Source organism: Ovis aries, chromosome 16, assembly GCF_016772045.2.
Source record: "Ovis aries strain OAR_USU_Benz2616 breed Rambouillet chromosome 16, ARS-UI_Ramb_v3.0, whole genome shotgun sequence".
NCBI lineage: Eukaryota > Metazoa > Chordata > Mammalia > Artiodactyla > Bovidae > Ovis > Ovis aries.
In genome coordinates, this window is record NC_056069.1 from 5,558,167 (window position 1) to 5,580,322 (window position 22,156).

The 22,156-nt window shown below is 49.5% G+C and overlaps 1 long non-coding RNA gene across 1 annotated transcript; it reads right to left on the reverse strand.

Annotated features, from left to right (window-relative positions):
- Positions 1-1,520: 1,520 nt before the first annotated feature.
- Positions 1,521-18,976, reverse strand: LOC114118722 (uncharacterized). Its single transcript, XR_003591891.3, has 4 exons — positions 18,588-18,976; positions 11,300-13,976; positions 8,835-10,654; positions 1,521-1,780 (listed from the first exon to the last, which is right to left on the reverse strand). It is a non-coding gene; the product is annotated as an uncharacterized LOC114118722 (long non-coding RNA).
- Between the last annotated feature and the right edge of the window lie 3,180 nt (positions 18,977-22,156).

The window sequence follows — 22,156 nt, forward strand, 5'->3', positions numbered from 1 at the left end:
GCCCTATCTGCGTGGTAATTCCGTAGCTAGGCGATACTGGCACATTCAAAAGGCTGGGAGATGGCTGAGTTTGTGAAAGGCTGAGAGCTGGCAGGGCCCGAGAGGGGGACAGCTTCCAGCGATCGGGGCAGCCTTTGGGACTGATTCTCAGCCTTTATCTGTGACTCGCTTCCTTGGAGGGCTGCTATCTCTCTGAAGACTGAGGGCACCTTTGTGTCCTCATCGCAGCCTTCTCTCTTGCTGCCGACTGAGTCACGTGGCTTGGGAATGAGATCTGATTTCCAAAGCTGCTGAGAACAAAATACCAGCACTCGTTCCAGAAGCAGGCCGGTGCTGTGGCTAGAACTCTGAACTAGGAGCTGCCTGGAGACTGACCCAAAATCGTGGGTTGTGTTTGTGACCCCAGACAACGCTGTTTCTCTCATGGAGCTCATTTGCTCACGGGGGAAGGAGAATACATAACTGAATAACCAGAAAGATATTGCTGGTGATGAGTGCTGGGATTAAAGAGAAACTGAGTGATGTGAAAGAGCAAGCTGGGAAGGCTCCATAGTGGAGGTGACATTCAAGGGGATACTTGATGAGAAGGAGCCAGCCATACAGAGATCCGAGGGCACAGCCTCCTAAGGTAGCAGGTGCAGCACCTCTGAGCAGGAAGTGATCTTGGCATGTCTGTGAGGCCCCACCTGCAGCTGTAGCCTGGTGGTCAATCGGGAGAAGGCCTGAAATGTAGGCATAGTCTAGGAAGGAGTTTGGGGGAGATGTTGTGTGGTCGTAGTTTTGGAGGCAGGGAGGAGACAGACGACTTGATTTGTGTTATAAGAAGATCACTGTTTTCTGGATGGAGAATGGATTGGAGGGGCACAAGGCAGGAGGCAGGGCTGCCAATCAGAAAGCTGCTGCAGCGCCCCAGGTGGGAGAATGAAACCATTTTATCCTCCAGTGACAGAAGGCACCTTCCACAAAACGAATAGAGTTATATTTCTAGGGTTTTGCTTGTTTTGGACATTGAGAACCTCACTCAAAAGTAGGCAGCTGGGTGGAGGTTATGACTGCTTCCTGAAGTATGTTTAACTAACCAGGCCCCAGAAACTCATTTGTGTGCAAGGATCTGATTTTTTTTTTACGCACCAGCAGCTCTGCAATAATGAAGCAGTGCGGATGGACTTGAGCACGGTGGACACTCAGAGCAAACCCCAGTGGAGTGTAGCAAAGGTCGCAGTCTGTGTTGTATAGCAACGAGAGAACAGAATAGCATCAGCCGTGCCTGATTTTCAGGAATGAGTTCCAGACCACGGGTCTGATGCTTAGCTGTCTATAGAAATCAGCACAAACAGGGATAAATTTAACATATGCTGTATACTCATTTCCCACACATTTCATAGCCTTCTGATGTGGGTATCAGCTACACTGTACAAAGGAAAGCAAATCATGTCCATTTTAGTAAGTGATGTTGTACACCATTCAAATTGCTTAAATCCTTTGTAATTTCTGACTTTACACAAGCTGGAAGAATATCATTAGTGTCAAAAATCAGAAAAATTTATTTGGAAGGATTTTGACTGTTATTCTCCCAATTGCTGTATGACTTGGAGCAAACTAGTTGCCTCTCAGGCCCTTGGTTTGTTCTTCTGTGAGGTGGTGCCTCCTTCTCAGGCTGCTGTGTGCGCTAAGGCAGATCTTGACCACACAGAATTCTTGGATAGTGTTTGGGTCATGGTGTGTTCTGGAAACGTGTCAGCTGCCCCTGATGAGATAGCTTTTCTTCATATGAGTAGGGCTGTATTGGACATAAAATGCCACAGTTGTAAATATACAAGGGATAAAAGTGTGACTCTGCAAATCAAACTGCTAGCAAGTCAAGAACTACATGTCAACAACAATGACGATAATAACTATACAGTGAATGAAGCTAGTGCTACTATTGAAAGGTATACTTATCAAAGTCCTGGCAGGAAATAGAACTTCATTCAGATGATTCCATTGAACAGACACTGATGAAGCCACCACTCACGTGGGAATGGAAACTTAAGGGAACCAAAGAACTGAAATAAATTCAGAAACTATGGTGCTAGATTTCAAGTTACAGTCACAAATTCTTCCCACTCCAGTATCCAGGCCCCTCTGCAAAGAGACTTTGGAGTTGCTCCTATGAAAAGATGAAGTCCATTTTCCCATTCTTTGTATCTGGCCTGGTCTTGGTACTTGCTTTGGTCAGTAGAATGTGCCAGCAGTGGTATTGTGAGAGGTCCAAAGCAAGGCTTCTGGAAGCCTTGCAACTTCTGCTTTCACCATCTTAGAAGATGACGTGAGACTTCCCTGTCCAGAAGCCTGATTTAGCCTAATGGTTGATGAGGAGCCACATAGAGGAGAACCAAGGCACCCAGCCAATAGCCAGTCCAACTGTCAGATGATAGCAGCTCCATGAGTGATTCCCTGACCAGCAGAATAACTGCCCAGATGAGCCCAGCCCAGACTGCAGAATCATCTGCAAATACATAACGAATGATTTGAATCCCTACGTTTGGGATGATTTGTTGCACACCGATAGATAACCGATACATCTCTTAACAGCGAAAGCCGTTACCAGCCCCAGGTCTGAAGGTTCAAGCAGCCACTAGAGACCTGCGCTTTAGGTAGATGGCAGTGGGAAGAAATGTCCCAGCCGCTCTCCCTTCCTCATTTTCCTTCCGTTAGTACCTCCTATCCGGCAAACTCAGCCAGAAACCAGAGGTTGGGAAAGACTGGGTGATACCGTCCCAAGGGGGCAAACTTCCAGGGCTGGGAACCGCTTTGGGGGTGGGAGGAGGGCACAAAGGGAAAATAGCCAACTGAGAGGAATGAGTGTGAGGCCTCACACTTACTCCGTCTGAGCCCCCAGCCCCTGTGGTTCTGCAGAGCCCTCCAACCCAAACACACACACAGCCAGCCCTTCTAACATTGCTTGATTTCCTGAAGAGGAGAGGACAGTTTGAGACTGCGCTGTCACTGTTTGTCCTGAGCTTTCAGTGGGTGATTTTCTTCATCATCTGTGCCATGCTCACCACCACCCAGATGCTCCCCGCTCTCCGTGAAACCTGAAGAGGGAGAACGGAGTGCACACCGATCCGAGCCGGTGTGGAGCTTGCACTCCCTCCATCCTCACCTCCCAGTACGTTTCCCGGAGGGGAGCTCCTCAGCCACCCTCCAGACTTTTGAAGAGCTCCGCAGTCCCTGTTGATGGGCTGTTGGCAAGCAGTGCACTCGCGGTTCTGCAGGGCTGTGCGCTCCTGCCGCAGAGTCCCACTGGCAGCACTCCCCAAATAGTCACGAGCTCGGTGACCTGTGAGAACAGAAAGAGCTTGGCCTGGCCGATGGACCCCAAAGTTCTACTCTCAGGCTTAGTGGGAACCAGGGGGCTTTCTTTTAATCCCTGGCCTTGCAGCAGGAAAAACGAAACCATATTTTCAACACTACCCTTTCATAAGCAGCTAGGAGAGGCTTTGTGAATTGGTGATCATTTCAGCCTGATTCTGGAAATGTGGGAAAATGTCATCTCCCTGCTGTTTTACCCTGACGTGACATCAACAGACTAGAGAGTGGTCTCGCTTTAGAGAGTAGCAGAGCAGGGTTCCCGGGAGGCACGGGTTTTATCCTGACCAATGCAGGGTTGGAGGAAAAAGCCCAGAGAAAAATTGCAGCAGGTTGACTGATAGGGGAGAAAGGAGAGCTCGCAGAAAACCTAGATAATGAATGCAGACAGTACAGGCAAAGTAACTGTTTAGCGTCTCACAAAAGAACCCAAAGGAGGAGCCAGCTGAAGTTGGGATGGTGGAAAGGGGCTGCCTGAAGACGATGGCATGCTAGCCGATTCTAGCGGAGATGGACCCTGGCTCCCCAAAGCAGAGCTGGAGAAGCTCATCTCGGGTGTTAACCCCCAGGATGGAAGAACAATAGAAGGAATGTAAAAGGGAGTCGCTCCCCTGGGAGACAGACCTAACAGCCTCTTTCATTCTTGGCCTCAGGGCGCTGGGGTCCTGCTTCAGTGGTGACTTCTTTAGGAGGCCCAGCGTGGGGAGGCTGCCCGGCTGTGTACCCGTCCCACAGCCATAAACAGAGCCCGCTGTTTCCTATCCTTTTCTGCTGCGGAACCCAGGCCCATCCATCCTGCTAAGTGACGGGATGTGGTCAGCATCCCACGCTTCCTATCTCTGGCGGGAGGATAATGATGTGCCTCCAGACCTTGGGACCCGAGAGAGATGAGGCTTTCTTTCCTGCTGGAGATAGAGAAAGGGCGGGCCAGGGTTTCACACACCTACCCTTCCTGCAGTTGAATAGACTGGATGTGGAAAAGCGAGAGGCAGTCTGGAAGGCTCTGCAGCCTGGCCAGGAGGAGCAGTCCGTCAGGGACCTGACATTTGCCTGCTGACCTCTTATCGGAGTTGCTAAGTCACTGAGGCCTTTGTGCTGCAGGATTGGGAAGGAAGGGATCACCTCGCCGGCTCCCAGCCTGGCGCCCGTCATTAGCATTTCCCTGACATCTGACTGATATCTTCATTTCACTTTGGTAAACAGGCCACCTCAAGGCCAAGGTGACAGTGACCTCTGGCGCTGCAGGCAGCACAGGATTCTCCCTGGAGACCCTGCTAAAGCACTTTCAACATGGGCCAGGGCTCTTATTTCCCATCCCCACCACACTGATGAGTGCTGACAAAAATAAATAAATAAATAAAAAGCCCTCCTGCAGAATACGCAGCAGGGTGTGCTGTTCGGAGAAAGAGATGGGAGGAAGGGCGCCAGGAATGGATGAGGCCGGGGGGTGGGGTTGGTCGGACTTAGAAGGTTGCCTTTGCCTCTCTGCCTCTAAGAACAATGCGGCTGCCCAGGAAACACAGCCAGAGGCTATTAATAGGCTGGAGCACGCGACTGGCTAAGCTGCTGCGTTTCTGACGTTTGGGAAGGATCTCCAGTGCGAAGTTGCTCGCAGGCTCTGATTTTGCAAAGACAATTAAATATAGATCCTTTGGGGAGAGGGGTGGGCGGAGTGTAAGCTGCCGCTTCAGTGCAATTTTAATTCTGAATGTTTCCACGGATCTAGTCGCACGCCTGACAAGTGCTTTTGAACATGCACAGTGTGCCAAGTGTACGGTACACCCAGAAGAGATGCACCTTGCCCCCAAAGAAACTCATGGTCCAGGGGTTTGCAACCCCTTCTTCCTGCAGGGCCAGGGAGGCGACATAAATAAAATGAAGTGGACATGGCATGGAACAGTAGGGCCTGGTGGGGTCTGTGTGAAAAGTCTTGTGTCTTCTGCACAGGAATTAGGGAGCTACTCAGCCCCAGTCGACTGGTCTTACACAGGAATGACTGCCCAGTGTGGCTGTGCTTTTATGATTTTTAAGGAGAAAACTCACTTAAGGGCGTTTTAACCTTAGGCAAGTCGCAATTTCTCTGCCTCGTTTTCCCTCTCTTTAGAATGAGCATAAGCTGACTTTGTCTCAGTTCTTCTCAGCATAGTAGATTGTCAAAGAATTATTCAATATTTGTTGAATGAACAAGGTGTCCATTACTGCTGGTCCACACGTAATTATTTCATAGTAAAAATCAGAACTTAAAAAAAAAAAAAGAAATTTTGTATGATTTTTTTTTCTGGTTTTTTTTTTTTTTTTTGATGGAAAGAAATAGTGTGGGCCAAACAATGTCTGTTGGTCTGTGGCCCAGGGGAGATCTTATAATAATATATGATAAGGGCTGAAATAGAAGGAATCTCAGAAGATTATGAGAGCCTGTGTTGGGGTGGTGGTGTGGGGTGGGGAGGGCATTAACCTAGTCAGGGTAGGGGTGGGACTGTCTTCCCAGTGAAGATGAACTGAGTCTTGAATGAGGGTAAAGTGAGCCTAAATCATGAGAGAAAGGTTGAGAGACCCATTCCAGGCAAAGGAGGAGAAATGTCACTGGCCACACTGCATGTGCCTGCCCAGCCAGAGACTGCAGCCTTCATCGCAGCCACGGTGGCCCTCGGAGGAGGGCACCACTTCTGCCTCACCCTCCCAACTGGCTGATGGGTGTGGTTGCAAGAGCTCAGATGGTGGAGAGCTTTGTTTTTTGTTTAAAACTGAGTTATTTCTGTCTGCCTCATAGGATATAGGCTAAAGGACTCATAGCTCTAAAGCAGTTAGAACAAGGCCAGCCCAACACATGTGCTGCCCCAGCCTTATCCCACCAGTGCGATCCTGTTGGCAACGTGATTCTGCAGTGTTCAGGGGAGGGCAGAGCAAGAAGAGTGCTGGCGCCCGGGCCCCAGCTCCCACCTTGCACCTCCACTGATACGTGGGGATGTGCTGACGGCTTTCTCCTTTAAGCTACGTGTGTTTGCATCGCTGATGCAGCGCCCAAGCTTATATCCTTCCAACACAATGAGTAAGTCAGAAGTCAGCTGAAGTTCACCAGATGAATTATGTCAAACTGCCCCAAAGTGCATGCCCACAGCAGTCCAGAGTGACCCTAATACCCAGATGCCTGTGGCTCTTGGACCTTGTGAGCCCAGCGTCTTCTCATGGTACCCTGGCCCACACCACACTGTGCCCTGGAGATCTCACAACAGTGGCAACTGCCAGGTGCCCACTTGATACCTCGGTGGATGGAGCTGAGTTCACCAAGAGATTGACGGAGTCGCTGGGTGACGGGGAGCGTGACTATCACACAGACATTGGTCCCCAGCCAGATCCCGGGGTCTCCTTCCCCCCTACCCTGCTGGGAGCCCATTCACGCCCTGCCTCCCCCACCCCACCTCCTCAGCTGCCTGTGACAGCCAGGGAATGCTCCTCGCAGTCCTCTGCTTACTGGGTGTGTAAGTGACCAGGGGCCTGCTGCATTCGTGTGGCAGGAAAACTAAGGTGGTCCATCCTTGCGGACACAGGACTCCTCTCACAGTAGCCTTTGGCAGAAGGACAGTCCTGCCAGACCGTTGCTGCAGCATGACAGCCTAGGGCATCTCCACCCGGTCTCCGCTCTCCCTCGCTCAGGGTCAAAGTGCATCATAGTCTGCCTGCTGTCTGAGTCCCCCCTCCCTCTCCCATTTAATCCCGTGGGTGTTTCCTTTAACAAAACCCCTGTACCTGTGTTCCTGTCTTTGCATCTGCTTCAGTGGGTGATAGTTAGTGCCTACATTGCTTAGAAGAAGAGAGAGGTGTGATTAGTTCCTTCACAGTTAGGGGACTTACTCCATCCCAGGACATTTTGCCTGCCTAAAGAGAACCATGCCTCGCTCAGAGTGGTATTCAGACACCAGGAACACATTTTGGTAACAGTAGAACTTTCCTAGCTGCCTTCAGAGCAGACCCTGTCTGCTCTGTCTTTACACAGCTAGGAGAGTGGGAGTGCAGTGTCTGGGAGTTGGGAAATGTCTGGAGCTTTGACTGGGCCTGTCTGACTCTCTCGAAGGAAATGGGAGGTGGTTTCATGTACCAGTTAGGATGCTTTGGAGGCAGGTAACAGAAATCCAACTCAATGGTTAAACAAAGGAGGATCTATGATTCAAGGTAGAGTGTCTTGAGGGCCTGTTGACTCCTTTGTTCTTTACGTTACCAAAGGATCCAGATTCCTTCTGTCTCACTGCTCTGACATGCTAGGCCTATCAGTCTTGCCTTAGGCTGCTTCCCTCATGGCGCCCAGGTGGCTGCCACAGCCCAGTCATCACACTCAGTTGCAACAATTTTTTGACGTAAGTAAAAGCGACTGAATTTCTCTGTGTTTCTCATTTTAAGAGTCCTGCAGCAGGACTGTGGTCAGAAATGTGCCACAGGCAGTTTCGTACTTATTGTCAGAGGAATGAACTGCATATTTGGCTTGGACAATTGGGATTCAGTCTTGAGCTGAGGATAGGGTTACCTTCCTCAGAGTGGAATCTGAACACAATCGTGATTCCATTTTTAGTTGGAAAATGTGTTGCTCTTCTTCCACTTCCCACCATTCAAGCTGTTCAGCCCCTTCCTATTTTTGCTGAGCTGTCTCTTGGTCTCCCCACAGGCAAGAATTTCTTCTTGATCTCTTGACTGCTAAACTGGTTCTATTTAGTGTCTTCCTGGGAGCCAGGAGTGATCTGATTCCTGAGCTCATTTTACTAGTGAGTTGCCTTTGGCTGCAAATGATAAAATCTTTTGAAGTAATCTTAAGTAATGAAAGAGCTTTAAAAAAACTTACTTTCTGACTATGTGATTTCATATTAAAGATAATCTCTTAAATTCCCTTCCAGCTTAATGTCTGACCTTAGGAATGCAAACTAGGTGTCCAGCCCTAATGGCCTGGACTTTGCCTCTGGTGTGCTATGAAACTGGGCATGAATAAGGGTCCCCCTTTGGGTCTCAGAATCTCAGTCCAGGAATTGATTGGGGTGGGCCAGATCTGGGATATCAAGTCATTTCAGTTAAGTGGCTGAGGCTGCCTGGAGCAATATATTAAGGACCCGGAAGTTCAGAGGGAGAAAGTACTTTGATCTACTGGGGATGTCTGCCAAGGGCACGAGAGAGGAAAGTGGCAGGACACATTTTGTTGACTCTGGGCTAGAAGATCTTGAAGAAACTTTTAGCTCCAACATTCTTTGAGTAGCCACTCCTAGACCTGGTATGATCTTGGGCTTGTATTTCTTCCAATACAATACTGTTTTGTCTCTAAAATTCTTCAGTGGATACAGAGCCAAAAATAAAATCTTGGTCTGTATCTCTTTATGAATGAATATGTTCTCGTGTTTTATAAATAAATGTAGATATGGATATGGACATGTAGATATGAATAATGTGTGTATGTAAATGTATGTATACATACACTTACATATCCTCATGTCTATAAACCTTACCTGATGTCCACTAATTCATTCAATCAATCGCTCAACATATTTGTGTTGCTCATCCACGTTCTAGGTACTGTTAGGTGCCGGGAATGCAGTGGCAAACAAGATGATAATTCTTGTTTGTGGAATAAAAGTCTTCAAGAAGCTTTTCTTCTAGGAGGAGAGAGACAATAAGCATATGAGTACGTAATTGTTTCTTGTACAAAATCGTAGGAACCCGAAGGAGGTGAGGGAACAGCATCCCAAGTAGAGGGGATAGCAACTGTGAAGGCTCTGAGGCAGAAACGAACCTGGCAAGTCCAAGGGACAGCAGGGTGGCCAGAGTGGAAGGGGCATGACGGCCAGGGGGAGACAGCACGGGGGAGGATGAGCAGCCAGAGGGGCCGTGCCCGGCAGCATCTGTAGCAGGCGACAGTGAGGATTCTGCCCTGAGTGGGATGGAGGGTAGTAGGGTTCCTTAGGGGAGGGGCTTGGCTTTTAAAGATCCTCTGGTTGCTGGGTGGTTGAAGAGGGTCCAGGTGTGGGAGGGAGCACAGCAAGGGTGGCCCCCAGGAGCTGAGTCAGCAGGTGGTTGTTGCAGGGGATGGTGCCTCTGGCTAGGGTGGTAAAAGCAGGGGGTAGGTAGGGAGAAGTGGTCAATTTCCTGATGTATTTCGAAGATGGAGGTGACGGGATCTGGGGATGGATTTTGTCTCCAAAATGAGAGAAAGAGGACTCAGGGATGACTCATATTTCTGGCCCCGAGCATCTGGTGGAAGGTGGTGCTGTTTACTAAGAAGGGAAAGACGGGAGAAGCAGGCCATGGGGCAAGGAAATCAGGATCCTACTTGGACAAGTTAAGATCGTCACTAGACGGGTGCAGGGGAGCTCAGAGCTAGAGATAAAAATTAAGTATTAGTTGCTGATATATATTTTAGGACTGTGTGTCAGAGCCAAGGCTCAGAATTTTCTAAGCGTAGTGATCTCCATTAATCCTCCCAACATTGTTGGGTGGGTGATACCATTTCTAATTGCATCTAAAACTCTGTTGGTTGTAGGGCATGGTCTGATTTCAGACCTGCTAACATGTGAAAAATTGCATCTTAGAATTGATGACATATGGTCATATTGTTCCCATTCTTCAGATGAAGGGACTGAGACCTAAGTAGCTAGCTCAGGCTTTCAAAGCCAGTATTTGGCAGAATTAGGATTCCTGTCTTGCTCTTGTTGTGTTACTGTTCCTCATGCACAGGAAATGCTTAGCAGTGACTGGTTTGTAGCCAGCTTCCTTAATGTGGTCAGTTATCAGCTGTTTAATGTGCTGGACCATAGACTTGCTACATACATTCTACAGATGCCATGCAATACAGGTAACATACAAAGGTCAGGAACATATGAAAATGTCTTGGGCCTAAAAGTACACCTTTTGGTACATGATTGTATAACTTTTCAGACTGACGTCTTCTGGGCTCAGATTTGAATATTAAAGCCAGGAAAAGATATTCTCAAGAATGAACAGCCGCCATCCTGCCCCAGGCCAATCTCTCTTGCTTGGAGTGATTGATTTTGCTCAAGACTTATCCCACAATCCCCCTTGATTTCCAGGGAAAACCAGCCTCCATTAAGTGAAGAGAGTCAGGTCAAAGAGCAGCTGCTGGTGGGGCCTGCGGCTGTGACTCTGGGATTTTTCAGGCGTCTGCAGCTGCAGTTGCGGAACTGGGTGAAGGTCACTCCGTCACTTGCACGACCTGGGTGAGAACGGCAAGACGTGAGGAGCATAAGCCTACACCTGAGTCTAAGATGATCCCGACTTCCTCTCAGGAGCTCAGGGTCGCTCTGAGCAGCGTCTATGAATAAGCAGAGTAAGTTTGGAGGATTTAGAATTGCTGCTCAGATTTTGACATGTACAAGTCTCTCTGTTTCCATCTCCATGGGACTAGGTTGGACCCATCTGGATAATCCATGCTCCTCTCTCCACCTGCAAAATCCCTTTTGCTACATAGGATAATACGTTCACAAGTTCCAAGGATTAGGATGTGAACATTTGGCAAGGGGGGGGGGGTGGTCATTAGGTCATTATTATGGTGATCACATCAGCTTATTCCCTTTATGTCATTAGTGTGTAGAACAGATCTGAAAATTAGTAGCTGTTCATTAAGTTTGTTGAATGAGTGAGCAGCTGCCATGTACAGGGCAGGGACCAGGCAGTAGGCACATGTGAAGTACTGGAAGTGTGGTTTCTTCTCACTTGCTCTTTACAATCACCCTGGGTGGTAGGTTTTACCCCCATTTTACAGCTGGGGAAACTAAGGCTCAGAGAGGTGACATTACTTGCCCAGGACCATCCACTTAGGGATGACAGAGCCAGAACTTGAATCTGTGTCTTTCCTTTTCCAAAGCCCAAGTTCTGTACTTCTGTCTCTGTAGCTAAGGAGGATGTCCCAAGCCTGGGCATGCCCCTGCCCGCAGCTGTCTTACTTATATCTGCTTACCTTTCCACATCCACATTGCCAGTTCCAAAACTGAGTATCGTTTCACACCTGTCTTCCTCCCTTTCATTCGGAAAACCCCTTAACTTCTTTTGATAAAATCAGTTTCACCAGCCTGAGGATTAGGGGAGACCGGGTGTAAGTTTTGCTGCTCCAGGTGTGGCCCAGAGGCTAGTAGCACTGCCATCGCCCGGAAGCTGCTAGAAACGCAGACTCCCAGGGCCCTACACTACTGATTCAGGCTTTGTGTTTTGATACACAAAACTCTAGGTGGTTTGTTCACATAGCAGTCTTTCTACATTTATTTTTATTGAGATGTAATTGATGGAGTACCTTGTGTAAATTTAAGATGTACATTGATGTAAATGTCAGTTGATTTGATTCATTTATTATGTTTATTGTAATATGATTACCACCATAGCCTCTTACCTGACATCTCCATCATGTCAAATAAGTCAGATAGTGATCTTTTCATTTTTGTGGTGAGAACACTTTAAAATCTAGTCTCTTAGCAACTTTAAAGTATATAATACAGTATTGTTGACTGTAATAAAAATGCTGTGCATTAGATTACCAGGACTTATTCATCTTCTAACTGCAAATGTGTTCCCTTTAACCAACATCTCCCCGATTCTCCTACCTCCAACCCCTGGTGATTATATTCTGCTGTTTCTAATGAGTTTAGTTTTTCTAGATTCCATGCATAAGGGAATACATACAGTGCTTGTCTTCCTCTGTCTGACTTATCTCACTTAGTATAATGCCCTCCAGTTCTATCCATGTTGTCACAAATGGCAGGATTTCTTTCTTTCCCGCAGCTGCATAGTATTCCAGTGTATATATAGGTCCCAGATCGTCTTTATCCATTCATCACTGACAGACACTTAGGTTCTTTCCACACCTTGGCTGTTGTGAATAATGCTGCAGTAAACACGGGAGTGTAGGTATCTTGTCGATATTCCTGTTTTTATTTCCTTTGGATAAATACCAAGAAATAGGATGGCAGACAAGCGAAAATCAACAAGTGGGACTGCATCAAGCTAAAGCAGTTCTCACGGCAGAAAAGAAAACAATCAGCAAAATGAGAAGACAACCTATAGGATGGAAGAAAATGTCTGCAAATCATATATCTGATAAAGGGTTAATACCCAAAATAGGTAAAGAACTCATATAACTCAACGACAACAAAAACCCGACTGAAAATAGAGCTACCACGTGTCAGTCTTTGAAAAGCAATGGCACACACCCAGACACACGGTAAATGTGCGATAAAATGTTAGCTGATGATGGCAGGAAGCAGGACCTATTATTTTTATGATAAAAAAAGCATCTCAAATTTTCCTGTGATGTAAATAGTTTCACAGGCCCTTTCAAGTATTATCTAAATCAGAAATAGAAAGAAAATAAGAAAGGGGCAGATTCAAAAGACTCAGATCCTTTGGGTGAATAAAAAAGGTGGCGGGGAGAGAGAAAAGAAAAATATATTGAGTGTGGTGAGTGTTTCCTAGGCCATCTGTGTGAAGAAATAACAAACCCAGCCTTGAAATGCCAGCAGGAGAGAACACTGGAGAGCTTTACTTGACAGAATTATTGGAAATGGTGCTTCCTGATTCAGGAAAAAAAAAAAAATTCAAATATATTTGTCCTTTTTTCCCCTAGCATGCTTATAACTCCCGGTAAAGCCAACAATCGGTTTTCAGCTCTTTTTAATTCTGCTCATCCTGTGGTTAATAATTTCCAGTTTACCCAGCAGGCTAACGTCACCTCCCCTTTCCTGGGAAAGACTTTCTCTGCTCTGGCTGGCAGTGAACCTGTCTTCCTAGCAGCTGCCCTAGTCATCCAGCCCGCCCCTGCCTTCTCTCCAACAGGGACCCTCCTGGTGGGTGTCAGACAGTGACTTAGTGTTCTGCATGGGGGAGAGGGAAGAAGAGAGGGCTGTCTCCCTCTTCTTTTATAATCTGGCAACGAGAAGAATTTTCTCCCTGTTTCCTGGGAAATAGCTGATAAAGGACATTTTGTCTGCTGCTGTTTATGTATACCTAGGCTGAACAAATCCCCAAACTCTGCCCTTCCCAGCTCCCTCCGGACTGGGAACTTTGAAAACAGGGGACAATAGTGAAAGCCTAGAGCCAGCAGCCTGGTATGGGCCTGGGCACCCCAGCTCCCCTTCCTCCTCTGGCCTGCTGTTGAAAGCTTCACCAGCTGCCGTCACCACCCAGGGGTTGGCTTCTCAAATGTCTGTGGCCCTGAGAAATATTTACTTTGGGGGATGGCATGGAGGGATTGGGGAAAGTGGGCTGGAGTAACCAGAGGGCACATCCCAGAAACGTGTAGCCCTACCCACCACCGCCTGTGCCCTCCCCGGGTGCAAATCTTTGCCCAGCATCCTTGCTATCATCAGATCTGGCCAGCGTGGTTCAGAGGGCTGCCAACAGGCTTTCGGATCTTCATCTCCCTGGTTGCTCTGAATGGGCAGAATGGCTACAGAGTAAACCAGCAAAAAAAAAAAAAAAAAAAAAACAACAACAACAACAGGGTGTTCCTGAAGCATGTACCTTCAACTTCCTGTTTACAGCTCCAGAGGAGGAGCCCTGGGGACCAGCTCTGTGCGCGTCAGCTTTGCTTCTGCTTCCTCTGAGATCTCTGACCTGGTGAGGGCAAAGGCCTTCACTTCTGCCACCTGGAAAAATAATACGCTGGCTGTGAGGGCTGCTCAAAACAAACACCAAGTTGGCAAGTTGGTGGTGGTGACTCAGGTTAACTTGAACCTGAATCTTCAGGTCTTTCTGGGAGCATCCCCCATCCCAATGTGGGGGTCCAGTCTGAGACCCCATCTGATAGCCCACTGGGGAACTTAAGGGGGTCCGTGGTGGGGAGGGGGAACCCAGTTGCAAAGGCAGCTAAGCTTCCCCCACCCCCCACAACCCTACTTTCTGTGTGTCCCTTGCTTCCCACATTCCCCTTTCCTGGACTAAAAGAATAGTTAGGCATCCTCGAAGGGATTTATCACAGTGACACCGAGTGAGTGGCTGACCCAAGAACGGCTGGATGGCCTGGAAAAGATGGTGGCGCTGGAGAGCCTGCTTCTGCACAGTATGCAGGGGCCACAGCATTATCCTCCCCAGCGCTCGTTAGAACGCAGAGTCTCGGGCCCTGCTTTGCCCCACGGATCTGAATGTGTCTTATAACGGACTGTGCCCAGGTGATTGCTGTCCACGCTGAAACGGCAGAAGCACTGCCCTAGGGCAGCCAGCCCTGTGGGTGCCTGCACTGATTTTGGACAGCTTGCACTTTAAAAAGAATTCTCATGGGCACTTTGACTTTTTGTAATTGATCTTGTTTTCCTCTTTGCTAAGAAGAGCAGGTTTAATCCCACTGAAGTGTCAGCTATTTGACCTCGTGTTCAACAACATAAGACATGCTGCATAGCAGAGACCTAATAAGGGCACCGCTGGGTCCTCAAAAGAAGAGTTTCTCAGATGAATACAATCTGAGACCAGAAAATTCAAATTCCAGAGGGGGCAGGTAGGTGACAGAGATGCAGAAAGTGAGCTGGGTGGACCCATGAGGACTGGACTGGACAGCAGATGTTCTGGCTGAAGGGCCAGGTGCTACTCAACCCCGACCTGTCTTTGTCATGCAGAGACCCAGCCAGGGTGCCAGAGCATATTTTTCAAGAGAATTCTGAATTTGGAATGTTTTTTAAAGTCACGCAGTATTGAAAGACTAGCAATTAATGAAAACTTTTTTTTTTTTTTTTTTTGGAGGGGGGGAAAGAAACGTGGGAGTAGACCTAACCAAGCATGTCAGGGAACATCTTGGGGCCATGGGTCTGTAGCCTCAGACTGAACCCCTCCATCCTGGACAAACTCACAGACTGGTGGGGGAGATAGAAAATTTCAACGTGGTACCCCAAGGGAACGTATACTACCAGAGCTGAGAAAAGAGGTACTGAGCTCAGCCTGCAGACATCTTTTTTCAAATTGTCGATTCGTTACTCAGAAGTGTTTACTAATGCCTTACTGTGAGCCAGGCTTTATGCTGAAACTAGGGATAAAACAGCAAAACAAGACAGACAGAGTCTCTCACAGAGTATGCAGGCTAGAAGCTGGGACGGAGAGGCTAGGATAGGAATATGTTCCAGGCAGGGAGACTCACATGTGCAAAGGCCCTGAGGTGCAAGCAGCATGTTGTAGGTGTGGGGCTACCAGCACATCAGTGTGACTGAGGGAGAGGTGTGAGGCGAGGCTGGAAAGGGAGGCAGGGCAAGAAGATAGTGGTCCATGCTGTACATGCAATTGTTGTTGTTCACTCGGTCATGTCTGACTCTTTGCAGCTGCTGGACTGTAGCACGCTAGGCTTTCCTGTCCTTCACTGTCTCCCGGAGCTTGCTCAAACTCATGTTCATGTTCATTGAGTCTCTGATGCCATCTAACCGTCTCATCCTCAGTCATCCCTTCTCCTCCTGCCTTCAATCTTTCTCAGCATCAGGGTCTTTTCCAAGGAGTCAGCTCTTCGCAACAGGTGGCCACAGTATTGGAGCTTCAGCTTTAGCATCAGTCTTTCCAATGAATATTCAGGGTTGGTTTCCTTTAGGATTGACTGGTTTGATCTTGCTGTCCATGGAACTCTCAAGAGTCTTCTCCAGTACATACAATTAAGGAGGTTGAATTTGGACCAACGTGACTGGAATGCAGTTTTCCTAAATTCATAGTTGCCGAGAGGAGGGGGAATCTAATGAGCAGAGAGTTGAGAAATACCGGAAGTCCAGAGAGTCATTAGGGCAGACTCAGGCAGTGGTCCAGGACGAGGTGATGCAGGACTGAAGCGTGCACCATGCAGGGATAGGGAGGCGGCTGTGGCTCTGAGGACTGTGCAGAGCTAACATCAGGATGATGCCTTTAACGGGGACCCTGGGGAGGAAGGAAGAGCCGGGGCTTCTGGCCAGTGTGACGGGGATGTGGGTCACCGTGGTCGGTGATAACAGTGGTCACTGGCATTGCCAGTGGAGTCAGAGCCTGCCTCCGTTCAAATGCCACCTCCACCCCTTATTCTGTGAGTGACCCTGGCCAAGTTCCCAGGGACTGAGCCTCTGGTTCCCTGTCTGAGGAAGGTAGCAGGAATCCTGGCTGGGTCGGTGTGAGGATAGAGTGAGGTCAGTGGTGGGAAGCAGTCACTGTCGGACATGTAGTAGCTGCTCAGCGGTGGTGTGTTCTTACTCTCCAGGCGTCCATCACCAGTCCATCACGTTAGCATGCACGTTGAGACCTTCTGGTCCCCTCGTAATAGAAATAATAGTAGTAGTGTTCAGAAAACACTAAAATGGATTGCAAGTTACCTGTCGTGGCCTGAATGGTGGTCCCCAAAAGATGTGTATGCATGCTCAGTTGTGTCCAACTCTTTGTGACCCCATGGACTATAGCCCGCCCGGCTCCTGTCCATGGGATTCTCCAGACAAGAATACTGGAGTGGGTTGCCATGCCCTCCTCCAGGGGATCTTCCCCACCCAGGGATCGAACCCGTGACTCCTGCATCTCCTGCATTGGCAGGTGGATTCTTTACCACTGAGCCACCTGGGAAGCCACCTGCTCTCCTGCAAAAGCTATATCCATATCCTCATCCCTGGAACCTGTGAGTGTGGCCTCGTTTAGAGAAAAGGTCTTTGCAGATGTAATTAAATGAAGGATCTCAAGATAAGATGTTCCTGGATGATTTGTGTGGGCCCTAAATTTGATGCCACGTGAAGAGACACACAGAGAAGACAGACAGGTGAAGCGTGGGGTGACGCAGCCCGCCGCAGCCCAGAGCCGCAGCCCAGAGCCGCAGCCCAGAGCCGCAGCCCAGAGCCAGGGAATGCCTTCCCTGGAAGCCGGAAGCCGGAGGAGGAAGCTCTCCTAGAGCCCATGCAGGGAACATAGCCCTGCCGACACCTTGATTTCAAACTTACGGCCTCCAGAACCACGAGAAAATAAATCTTCGTTGTTTTAAACCAGCCAGTTTGTGATTTGTTACAGCAGCCCCAGGATGCTCAGCTGGTGCTCTTCCACAACCTCTCACCTCGAAACCGCACAAGAAGTAGGGGAGGTCTGTCGGCAGCCCTGGAGACGACCCTTTTTACAGAGAGGGACACCAGGGCTCAAGAGGTGGAAGGAAGGAGTGGCTCAAAGCCGCGTAGACAGTGAGCTTCACGAGCCTGACACCCAGCTTTCCTGAGTCCTCCTCTACCCTCTGGCCTTTCCGGAACATTCTACCTTCCTCCCTGCACCATGTATCCATGGACGATGGCTCACTCTGTAATCAGGGCAGGTTTGCAGGGTCCCAAAGCAACTTCCTCCAAGACCAGGCAAACAGCCAGTGGGGGTGAGGGCCCTTCTGTGAAGGGGAAGGGAGCATCCGCCTTGTCTGACTTCATTAGCTCCCAACAACCTCTAGTGGCTCCCAGATTCCTTCGTAGAAACAAAGCCATGAAGAACCAATAAACACGTGGGCGCAGTGGGGGAAGGGATGAATTGGGAGGCTGAGGTTGACATGTATACACACTACCGTGTGTGTTAATAAAGTAATTAGCTAGAGGGGAGCTGCTGCATAGCGCGGGGAGCTCAGCTCCGTGCTCTGCGATGACCTAGAGGGGCGGGGTGAGTGGGGGTGGGAGGGAGGCTCACGAGGGAGGGGATATACATATGTATGCGCGCATGCTCAGTCGTGTCTGACTGTTTACGGCCCTGTGGACCGTAACCCCCCAGGCTCCCCTGTCCTTGGGATTCTCCAGGCGAGAATACTAGGGTGGGTTGCCACGCCCTCCTCCAGGGGATCGTCCCAACCCAGGGATCGAACCCATGTCTCCTGCATTTCCTGCATTGCAGGTGGATTATTTATCCACTGAGCCACCTGGGAAGCCCTGGATATATGTATATATATAGCTGATTCACAGCAGAGACTAACGCAAAACTGCAAAGCAAGTACACTCCAACTGAAAAAAAAAAATGAGGATCCAAGCTGGGAAAGCATTCATGTTTACTGGGGAAAGATGCTGCTCTGAAGAACTGAATAACTTTGCAATACTTGTGCTGCACACCTCCTGTCAGTCTTCCTTGTTTCCTAAGACAGGGTGGGATTTAACAGACTCCAACCAGCAAATCAAAATAAATAAATACATAAGTAAATGTTATGGTCTCAAATCTTTGTAGCTAAATTTGCTTTTCCCTAATGTTATATTGTGAGTTCGAATTTATTGGAAGGACTCATAGGGTAACCAGCTCGAGTACCTAGGGATGCACAGAGCACAGAGTACCTGCTGTCTCAGCGAACTCTCCGTCCCATCCTTGTGCGGTTGTGTTGTTCTTGCTGATTTTAGACGAATGAACAGCTCAGGACTGTGCGGCGAGTTGAGAGGCTCATGTAGAGCTGCACTTAGAAGTTCCAGAGCCAGGATTCCAGCGCAGGCCAGTCTCACTCCTGAGCTTGACCTTCTGATTTAAGCCCCTGATTCTCAACGCTGGCTCCACACTGGGTGTGCTCGGGGGGCTTTACATCATCCTGCAACAGGTGCTGCCCCCATGAGTCCGAACCAGTTGGCCTGGAGTGTTGCCCCAGTGTAGGATTCCTCAGAGCTCTCCAGGAGATCTGAATGGGCAGCCAGGGTAGAGATCCCCCGTCTGAAATCCGCTTCACATGATGGAGTTCACAGAGAGCCAAGGGGCTGGTTTCAAGGCCAGCTTGCCCTTCCTGATTTTCGCCTTTCGTCATCCTGGTTGGCTTAAAGGGAAATGCACGGCCATCCTTTAAAGCAAAACAGAACCACTGGGATCGAAGGAGCGTGCCGCATGAAGCAGCACCATGCTCATGGGCTCCCTGCGTGATGCCATGCCACCCCCACCACGCTGCCCTCAGTAGTCAGAGGGAGAGACCGAGACCCGGAGGGCGGAGGGCTTTGCACCAGTCACGAAGCTCGTGGGCGGTGGGACCAGAACTTAGACTCACTGCCTTTGTTAGTAATTTGTTGTGTTGTCAGCACTGTTTCCAGAGAAGGCACTGGCACCCCACTCCAGCACTCTTGCCTGGAAACTCCCATGGATGGAGGAGCGTGGTGGGCTGCAGTCCATGGGGTTGCGAAGAGTCGGACACGACTGAGTAACTTCCTTTTCACTTTTCACTTTCATGCATTGGAGAAGGAAATGGCAACCCACTCCAGTGTTCTTGCCTGGAGAATCCCAGGGATGGAGGAGCCTGGTGGGCTGCCGTCTATGGGGTCGCACAGAGTCGGACACGACTGAAGCGACTTAGCAGCAGCAGCAGCAGCAGCAGCACTGTTTCATTTGCGTCTTGACACAACCCCCTGAGGTCAGTCATATAACTGCAGATGAGGACCCTGAGTGCAATTTCGTGTCCAGCCCCGGTAGCCACTCTGCTGTGTGCTCACAAACACACACGTGTGCCCGGCATTCTTCATTTCTGTTAGTTAAGGTTGTGGCATGGGCCTTGGAGAAGTCATGGATGCATGGATGGGGCTGGGTATCTGGCTTCTATACCAGCCTCCAGGGGCCCAGGGAAGTGTGTGCTCCGCTGGGCTGAGGAGGGGTCAGAGGCAGATAGGACCGCCATCCATCCTTGAGTCTTCACCTCCCCTTTCAGCTGAGGCCCCTCTGCCGCTCTTCTGTGCCCCTGCAGGTTTGGCTGTCCCAGGTGTGTTGTGAGGGGCCAGAGAACCAAGCACCCCCAAACTCCTGCGACTTCACTTCCTGTCCTTACTTTTAGACCCTTGTATTCAATGTGGTGGCTGTTTGTACCAGGGTAACAATAATTAAAAATGTGAAAAATAAGGATTCTGCCATTCCTTAAGAGATTGTTACATGTACGTAGCAGGAACCAGCAAGTAGTAAGAATCAGTACTCTCATTCGAGTCTCCTAAAATGCCACAGAGAGTGGAAAAATTATCCCCATTTTACTAATGAGGAAAACTGAGGCTCACAGCTCACGTGACTTTCTTAAGATCATCCCACAGCTAGGACATGGCAAGGTTGTTATTTTTAGCTGCATTGTTACACTCTATGCCAACTTATGGCAAAAGAGGGATTTTTCCTACCCACTCAGCTAACCAGCTTCCTGGCTACACTGCCTAGTGCTGGAGAAACTGCACGTGTAGACTGTGCTTTATGTAAACCAAGGGCTTGCATGGACCTTCTTCCTGGTCTCATACACCGAATCATATAGCTTACCAGTTAATGTTGAAAGCAACCTCTGCAGAAACTCAAGTCCAGTCTTTTTGCTGACAGATGGGGAAACTGAGGCCCAGTGGGGCAAAATGACTTGCCCAGCGTTATACAGTCAGCTAGCTCTGGACTCGGACTAGAACCTGGGGTCTGGATGTGACATCTGGTTCGGTTCTCAATCACAGGCCCGCTGGTCTCATTCACTCATCTGTTCCGTCTGTTGAATAGTAATTTGTTGTGTTGTCAGCACTCTTGACACAACGCCCTGAGGTCAGTCACAGAACTGCAGATGCGGACCCTGAGTGCAGAGGGGTGAGGTGTGCTGTCCAGACGGCCAGCGGCAGAGCGAGCATTTGAAGCCAGGCGTTCTGAGAGGGGCGCAGTGAGGAGTCAGGAGGGAGGCAGCATGGGGGCCCCTGCAGGGCGGCTCAGAGCTGCCTGGGCCCCGTGGGCTTTGCCTCTGTTCCGGAGGTGGAGTGGAGTTGAGGGTTGGGGTGGGCTGCACCTGTGGGCGAAGGGAGGCTGTGGACATGGGTGTCTGAGAGGCAGGCCCATGGGAGGGAGCGTAGATGGTCTTCCCCGAGAGCCTTCTGAAAGGAACCTGAGCAGAGCGCGCTGAGCAGGGCCATCTTTCAAAGGCAGGGGGCTTTTGCCTCCCGGGAATTTCCTGAGGTCTGTGTCACTGGGGCAGGAGTAGAGAGGATGGATGCGTCATTCCCGGGCACTTCTGCTTGTTCTGTGGAGTTGGTACATTCACAGCAGTGAAGAGTTTACGGCTGGAAATGGTGCTCAAGGCGATCGGGGCCAGCGTTTCCCCAAGAGCAGAGCAAGTGGGTGTGCTCTTACCTGTGGTCTGCGAGAACACGGAGGGGGCCCACACACCTGGTACTGAATGACACTGAATTACCCAGAGAGGCTGGCGTTCCCTCTCCAGGTCTCTTCCACCCCTTACAGTTCTGCAGGGAGAGTCTCACCTTGGTAAAGTCTTACCTAGGTGTTGGGGTGTCTTAAACACCTCCCAGAACACCTGCTCATCTCCTCCACCCCTTCACTCCCAAGGCCCAGAGTCTTCAGGAAGTGCCAGCATCTGAGTAGTGGTGTATCGCCTTGTTTTGTTCACAGCTATCTTCTATTGATGGCAAATGATACTGGCTCTTCGGTTAGGACATTGTTACAAAGTTTTTGTTTAAATGAGCAATTTAAAAGTATTTTCGTTTAGAAATGAGTGATTTTTAAATAGGGGTGCCTCTGTTTTGAGACAAATATCAAGTCGGTCGTCATGCAGGCTTCCGTGGCTGTGGTGACTTGTGAAGTAGAAAGGAGGTGACTGGGGCTGGGAGGCACAGGGCCGGGACCCTCCCATGTGGGAGGTGGAGGGGAGGGGTCTTGCCAGAGGCTCACGGCAGGCCGATGAGCAGGCACCTTCCAGCCACTTTCCTCTCCTGCTGCTTCCTCTGTTGCGTTAGTCGCTCAGGCGTGTCCAGCGCTTTGTGACCCCATGTGCTGCTTCCAGGTGGCGCTAGTGGTAAAGAACCTGCCTGCTAATGCAGGAGACGTCAGAGATGTGTGGGTTTGCTCCCTCGGCCAGGAAGATCCCCTGGAGAAGGAAATGGCAACCCACTCCAGTATTCTTGCCTGGAGAATCCCATGG